This window comes from Gracilinanus agilis, chromosome 3 (genome assembly GCF_016433145.1).
Source record: "Gracilinanus agilis isolate LMUSP501 chromosome 3, AgileGrace, whole genome shotgun sequence".
NCBI lineage: Eukaryota > Metazoa > Chordata > Mammalia > Didelphimorphia > Didelphidae > Gracilinanus > Gracilinanus agilis.
The window spans coordinates 201,329,327-201,337,187 of record NC_058132.1 but is presented as its reverse complement, the minus strand read 5'-3'; positions in this window follow the sequence as shown (position 1 = coordinate 201,337,187).

The window sequence follows — 7,861 nt, the reverse complement described above, 5'->3', positions numbered from 1 at the left end:
AGATTAGGAAATGCCCCCTCCCTGAAGAAGCGGAGACGCTCCCAGGGGCCCCCCAGTGGGGACGGAAGGGGCAGGGGAAGGGAAGGGGGGAGTCCAGAACTCTGGGGAAGGGGCAGCGAGGCTGGCTTTAGCACTTTGGGAGGGGCTTCGTCTGGTTCCCTGAACCCCCAGCCCTCCCCAAGCCAGATTGGAAAAGAGAACGGAGGGACGGGCAGGCTGGCAAAGAGGAGCTGGGGAGGGGGAGGTAAGAGGACCGAAGCGACCGCAGCTTGGAGGAAGCCTGAAGACACCTCGAGGAGGGGGTGGGGTCCGGAACAGGGGCGTGAAAAGGTAGAAGAGGGGTGGGCGGTTTCCGTGGGGGTGCGGCCCCTTTAAGGCCAGGAGGACGCGGCAGTCGCCAGCATTCTGAACTCCAGAAAGTAACCAGCTCGGCCCGGGCTGTAAACACCAGTGCGGCCGGCAGGCTGACGTCAGGGGAAACTGACACAGATTTAAAGGGACAGGTCCCTGGCATGGCCTTAAAGGGACCGCAGCCAACAAGCTTTAGAGAGTGTGAAAATCTGATGCTTCCCCTCTCCAGTTTCTATACTTTAGTTTCTGCTTTCTCCAGCCTACTGACCATATCGATCTTCACTCTTATGTAGGGAGTAGAACAAGCATAAAATTGAAAGGGGATTCATTAAGCATCTTGTTAATGAATAATGTCCTACCTGAAATGGAAAGCTACATTGTCTTTTTTCACTTTTTGCGGGCTGCAGGAAAGGGGAAGGGAGATTCAGAATAAGAATTGGGGGGCAGAGGGGTAACAAAGTGTGCCACCACACAGCTGTTCACCCTCTTCTCTAAGTAACTGGTAGTAAATTGGGAACAGCCTTTATTCGACAAATATTTGTTAAATTCATACCACCATGATGGCTAAAATATCAAGATAAACAATACCTATGGCCTACCTCCACTGAGCGTGCAATTTATCTCTACATCTCTGCTCAGGTTTTCTTTTCTTCAGGGGAAGCTCCTTAATCATTTGAAAAAAAAAAAAAAAGTTTGCTAAGGAACCACTGAAACACCCTGGTAAAAGGAGGGCAGTTAACCCTTTTGTGGTGGATTATCTTGGCAATCAGGCCCCCTTTTAGAATTTCCAAGTAAGCTCCTTTTCCTCTCCAAATGATTCTTCCCACTCTACCAAGGAAAAAAATATGAAAATATGTAAGGCATTTCTGCCTACTTCCATTTCCCTTTTGATTCTCTGATCTTACCCTCACCCCTCAAGCCAGTTACACAGTCTCAACTACATGGAACCTAAAAGCTGGGATTTGAATTTATGACTAAATTGTGGAAGGAGACTGTTCCAAGTCTCTTAGTTCTTAGAAATAAAAGGTAATCCCAAGTCTCCAGAATAGTACTAACAAATTATTATTGATAATAACATATAAACACAGTACAGTGTTTCAGAGTACTTTCATAGCAAATTTGGGCTGTTGGTAGTGCAAATTTTGTCCCCAAATTACATGTTTTGCACCAGATTTAAACTTGGGTTTCTTGACTCCCAATTCAGCTCTTCCCTTGATTTCTCAGGTTTTAACAGGAATAGGATTTTAGGATTTTTTTTGTCATAGTATAGAACATATAAATTTATAGTTAACAAGGATTATAGAATTTGTTAATATTAATAATTAGCACTTATGTTAGAAGTTTAAGGTTTGCAAAGTGCTTTATACACACATACATACATATACACTTACATATCTATATCTATCTATGTATACACATGCACATATACTTATTTGACCCTCACAACAACCCTGTGAGGTAGGTGCTATTATTCTTTACATTTTACAGAATGAGAAAACAGAGCCTGAAAGAAATGTAGCCCAAAATCTCATTGGTAGTAAATATCCAGAATAGCATTTTAGAGCAGGAAGGGACCAACTGGATCATTTAGACCCAATCCCAGGCATTTTTCCTATGAGGAAACTGAAGAAGATAAAATGCCAAGGCCACACAGGTAACACTTAAAGCTGAAATTTGAATCCAGTTTTCTAAGTCTAAACCAAGCCCTTATTTCCAACTACTCCCTCCCCCTCCATTTTACATATAAGCAAACTGATGCCCAGAGAGATAAAGGGACTTCCTGGAGGCAATACAGATAGATCTTGGGAAAGTTAGGTCTCCAGACTGAGCACTTGAATGTTCTGGTATACTACATTGTCTCTCCTGGCAGAATTAGGAGAAAAAGCCAAACATATGTATAATCACAGGATCAAACTTCTGCCATATTTTCTGAAATTGGCATTTTAAGGGCTTAGAAACTTGGTCATGAATACCCTGATGGTTTAGGCCAAAGGACAGCTTCCTCAGACAGGGAATTCTGTTGTTTTCATATAATTTCCTTTGGCAGCTGCTGTTCTTACTCTGAAGAGCTTCCTCCCTGCTCCGTGAAGGGAATGACAGGCCCCTGTTCTAAATTAGAGCTTTCTAGGGTCATGCTGCTAGAAGTGATAGAAAAGATCCCTTTGTCTGTGGCAGCATTCAGCCCTGAGAGTGAAAAAGAGGGACTAGGGGCTAGATGCTGTGTTGGAGGGACAGGGGGTTGAGACTGGCCAGGGAGGTAGGAGCTGAGGTGGGCAAAAGAGAGAAAGGAAGGAAAAGGGAGGAGGCAGCTTGGCCCAATCCTGGTAAAAATCCCACATTTAGTCCATGCTTGGGGAGTAGCCAATAAAATCACTTAAAGTTTTTTCAGTTCCTCTATAAATTATACCAGGGTGATTTCTTTCTTGTCAATCCTGTTATGCAGATCTTATATTAAGACATTTTTGCTTCTCTACCTGAGAAGAGTTGTCAAGGGGCACAAACTCTGGACGATGATCCTTGCCTTTCAGGGGTGTTTTTCCTTAATGTTCTTTCTTTGATGGTTAGGTGAAGCATGTCTCCTGGGGAATGGCTACTTAGGGGCCAGAGTGGGCATTTCTGTTCTGTCCCCAAAGCAACCACTTCTATCTGTGCCAGCACAAGGCAATTTTCTCCGGCTGCCAGCTCAATCTCCCAGAGGGAGTGTGGAGAACTTCTGGTGCAAAGAAGAGCAACCTTTTCTTTGACATTAAGTCTTCCATTTATTACTATTGCCTTTCCTTTGAGGAAAGAGGAGTGGCATCCTCCATTCAATGAGTATCTCACACCTGATCATACCCTTCACATCCCAGTGACTCTGAACTTATGTAAATCATTATCCAAATTCCAATCCACAGTCCCTATCACCTTATTTCTCATCCTCATCTCTTTCATTGCAAAGTTTCAACCTAATTCCACCACACTCTTCCTCTGAAATACTTTTTCTTTGACTGTAGGTTTCTTATCTACTGCTTGCTTAAGCAACAAATTTCCCATAGTCAATCTTTTATTCTCCCACTCTTTCTACCTAGTGGCTGTTGCTGAAATGTGGTTTTCTTCTGATAGGACAGCTTCCCTGAAACTTATTCTCCTCTATGTGGGGGAGTTCTTATGGTCCTTACTCTCCTTTGCCACTTCTAAGTTCTCTTCCTTCCTCCAACATCTAGTACCTTCCCTTCCTTTTAGGATCATGCTATTCATATCTACCAGCCAATCAAAATTGTGGTAGCTGTGATTCCACAGAGCATACTCCCCACTACCCACCCCCCCAGGTCACTCCCCTTTCTTCCTCTGTGAGTTTGATACCTGGCTTGCCAATTTTCTCTCCTCCCTAACTCATGCCCTCATATTAGGGGGCTTCAGCATACAGATTAAATCTTTTTCAAAACCCTAAATACTCTGTTCCTCAACCTATTCACCTCCTATGAGCTACTACTCTACCTGTCCTCAGCCACACAGGGAGGTGGTCAAGCCCTTGTTATTGCTGTCACTCACAAATGTACTACCTCTATGTTCAAGAATTCTGAAATTCATCTTATCTAACCATAATATATTGACTTTTCACCTATTCCTTGCCTTCTCTTATGAAACCCTACTCTTCATCTGCACCATGACTGCTAATCCTCATTCCCTTTGCACCAGTTATCCTCTTCTCCCCATCTTGACTCCTTGGTGAACCAATTCAAATCTATATCATCTTCCTCTCTTGAATCCCTAGCCTCCTTATCATATTGCCAATTAAGCCCAGTCAAGCCTAAACCTTGGATCACTCCCTCCATTTGTTGACTCTGAATAGATTCATGCACATTCACATGCAGTTGAATGACGGTGGAGAAACACACAACTATTATGACCAGCTCCATTACAAATTTGTTACATAACTTCAACTAGATATTCACTACCACAAAGCAAACTACTATACATCCTTTATCAGTTCACTATCTCCAGGAGTTCTTCCAAATCTTTTCATCCCATCTCAAGCTTCTCATGACTTCCCCCTCTTTCACTCTCTCAGCTGAGATTCTTGCTTCATCTTTTACAGGAAAAAAAATGAGGTCATTCACTGTGAGTTCCTACTTCTTCATCTCTTATCCTACTTTTTCCTCCTTCACTCCTGCCTCACATGAAGTGGTCTTACTCTTTAATAAGGCTAATCCCTCTATTTGTTTATGAGATCCCATTCCACTGACTCTCCTAACAGATTATCATCACTTCTGTCATCCCTAACTCTTATTACTTATTTTCAATTTTTCTCTTCTGACTCATTTCCTCCTGCCTACAAATGTGCCCATGTCGCCCCCATCCTGAAAAATACCCTCACCTTCCATCCCTTTTGACTATAGTCCCGTATCTCTTATGTCCTTCATAGCTAATTAAACTCCGTGTAAAGATTATCTACACTAGGTGCTTCCAGTTTCTTCTTATTCCCTTATAATCTGGCTTCTGACCCTATTCCATTGGAACTGCTCTCTCCAACATTAATAAGAATCTCTAAATTGCTAGATCCAGTTGCCTTTTCTCAGTCCTCATTCTCCTTGACTTCTTTGTAGCCTTTGGCACTTGCTAATCACGCTCTTCTCCTAGATACTCTTCTCTCCAGGTTTTTAGGACACAACTTTCTCCTGGTTTTCTTCTTACTTATTTGGCTGCTCCTTCTCTGTCTCCTTTACTGGATCTTCTTCCAGATCACACCCTCAGAGCATAGCTATCCCTCAGGGTTCTGTCCTGGGTCCTCTTCTCTTCTCCCTCTACATTCCTGCACTGGGTGATCTCATCAGCTTAACTGCCATCTCTATGTTGATGACTCTCAAATCTATCTATCCTGCCCCCAATGTCTCAGCTGACTTCCAATCTCCAACTACTTTTCAGACATTTTGAACTGGATGTTGAGATATTTTAAACTCAGCATGTCCAAAATGGAATTCATCATCTTTCCCCCTAAACCCTCCCACTTCTTAACTTCTCTATTACTGTAGAGGACATCATCCTCCCAGTCCCTCAGATTCACAACCAAGAAGGCATACTTGATTCCTCACTGTCTTTCAACTCCCATTTCCAAGCTGATGCCAAGACCCATCGATTTCATTCACTTCTGCAACATCTCTCAAATACCTCTTTTCTCCTCTAACACTGTCGCTACTCTAGCACAGGTCCTCATCACTTGGACTATTGCAGTAGTCTACTGGTAGTTTGTCTTGCTTTCAATCTCTCCTCACTCCAATCCATCCTCCATTCAACTACTAAAGTGATTTTTCTAAAACGTAGGTCTGATCATGTCTCATAAACCTTCTCCCTTCCTTCCCCTAAATTCCAATGGCTTCCTGTTGTCTCCAGGAGCAAACCCAAAATATTCTGTTTGGCATTCAAAGCCCTTCATAACATAGCATTCTCCTACTTTTCTTTTTAATTACTTGCCTTCTGTCTTGGAATCAATACTGAGTACCAGCCTTCTAAGCCAGAAGAGGGGAAAGGGCTAGGCAATTGGAGTTAAGTGACTTGCCCAAGGCCACACAGCTAGGAAGTGTCTGAGGCCAAATTTGAACCTAGAACCTTCTGTCTATAGGCCTGGCTCTCAATCCCCTGAGCCACCTAGCTCCCCAAATGCTTCTCCTTACCCCACCCTTCTAAAAAAAACTTATACCTTCTGTCTTTGTATCAGTTCTAAGACAGAAGAGCAGCAAGGGCTAGGAAATTGGGGGTAAGTGGCTTACCCAGGGTTACATAGCTAGGAAGTATGAGGTCAGATTTGAAATTAGTCCCCACAATTCCAGGCTTGGTGCTCTATCTTCTGTGCAACCTAGCTGCCCCTCCCTCCTACTTTTCCATTCTTTTCACACCTTATTCTCTGACGTGTAGTCTTGGATGCAATGACATAGGCTTCCTGGATGTTGCATAAACCCCATCTCTTTGTTCTTAACATTTTCTCTGGCTGTATCCCCATGCCTGGAAGACTTTCCTTCCTCCTTTCCAATTATTGTCTTCTCTGGCTTCCTTTAACTCCCAACTAAAATGCTGCCTTCTACAGGAAACTTTCCCCAATCCATATTCATTCCAGTGCCTTCCTCTCTTGATTATTTTATTTATTTATCCTGTATATAGTTTGCTTTGTATAAATTTGCTTGCCATTAGACTGGAAGTTTCTTGAGAGCAGGGTGTGTCTTTTACCCCTTTTTGCTTCTCCAGTGCTTAGCATAGTGCTTGGCACATAGCAGGTACTTAAATGTTGATTGATTGAAGCTTAAGAGGCTAAAAAGTACGAGTTGTTAACACATAAGGCAAATAGCTGCCTCCCTGCCCAATACCATCCATTCAGTTCCAATTAGAACCATCTTCAGTTAAAGACAAGGAGAATAACCACCAGACATTCTTCCTTCTACCTGGGTCATGCATGACATATTAGTGACCTGGACTAACTAAATCATACAAAACCCACCTTTACCTCTCCCCTCTTCTTTGTAAATTTTTTGTAAATTAGGTAATCTTACATATTGGAGCCAGCTGCTTCCAACTGGGACTTTTTATAAACACCAGTTTGGAACTCAGCTAGTCATAAACCTGCTATATGGCTTTTGAAATTGTTTCCTGTGTTCCTATGGCCATCTCTATTCCAAAGGAGTTATGACCAATAGGAGGATTCCAGGATAGGGCAGCAGAGATAAAGTCACTATTTGGAAGTAGGTAGGAGAAACCTTTAAGGAATTATTCAAATACCCAAGGGCCAAGCCTATGTTTTTCTGGGTTCTTTTTTGCTGCTGTGGTTCCTTGTGGTAGTTGGTTAAAAGCCCATATAGGCATCCCCTCACCGCCCATGCCTCCTCACTATGCAGCTGAGAAGCTAGTATCCACCATGTTACTTTAGCCTTGGGAGCACCCAGGATTCAGAAAAAGAAAAGAAAGAAAATGAACATTTACCAAATAATTAGTGCCAAGTACCATATGGTTCATACAGAAAGACTATTAAGGCCTCGAGTCCTAAAAACTGGCCTTTTGTCACTCTGATTGTGAAATGCTGATAGGGCGCTCAGACCCTGCTATTCATTTCTCTGGGCCAATGTATTGTACTAGCTCAAGAGCTTTCCAGGAAAAGTTGTGGGTCATTAAGTTGCTGGAAACAAGTAGATGAATAATTGACTGGCACAAATCTCTGCCTCTTAAGTATCACTGATAAAAACAGGGCCAGCCATCCTTCCCTTTCCAGAAACCCTGGGTCTCTAGCTAAGGGAGTTAGAAAAAAGAAGAGGTAGTTTTTGAGAGTAGAAGATGGATCCTATGGGTGTGAAGAACTATTTATTTAGTTCTGGCTATTATAGCTGAACATAGCATGCTGTCATCTGCCTTCTAATGAGGTAGCATGCCTGGTCTCCTGTTACATCTTGGCTCAGATATCTTCCATCTAGTCAAGCCAGACTGATTGAATCTATTGAGTGGCTGCCTCCGTCTTCATAGTTTGTTCTCTTGCAGAATACCCTTCCCC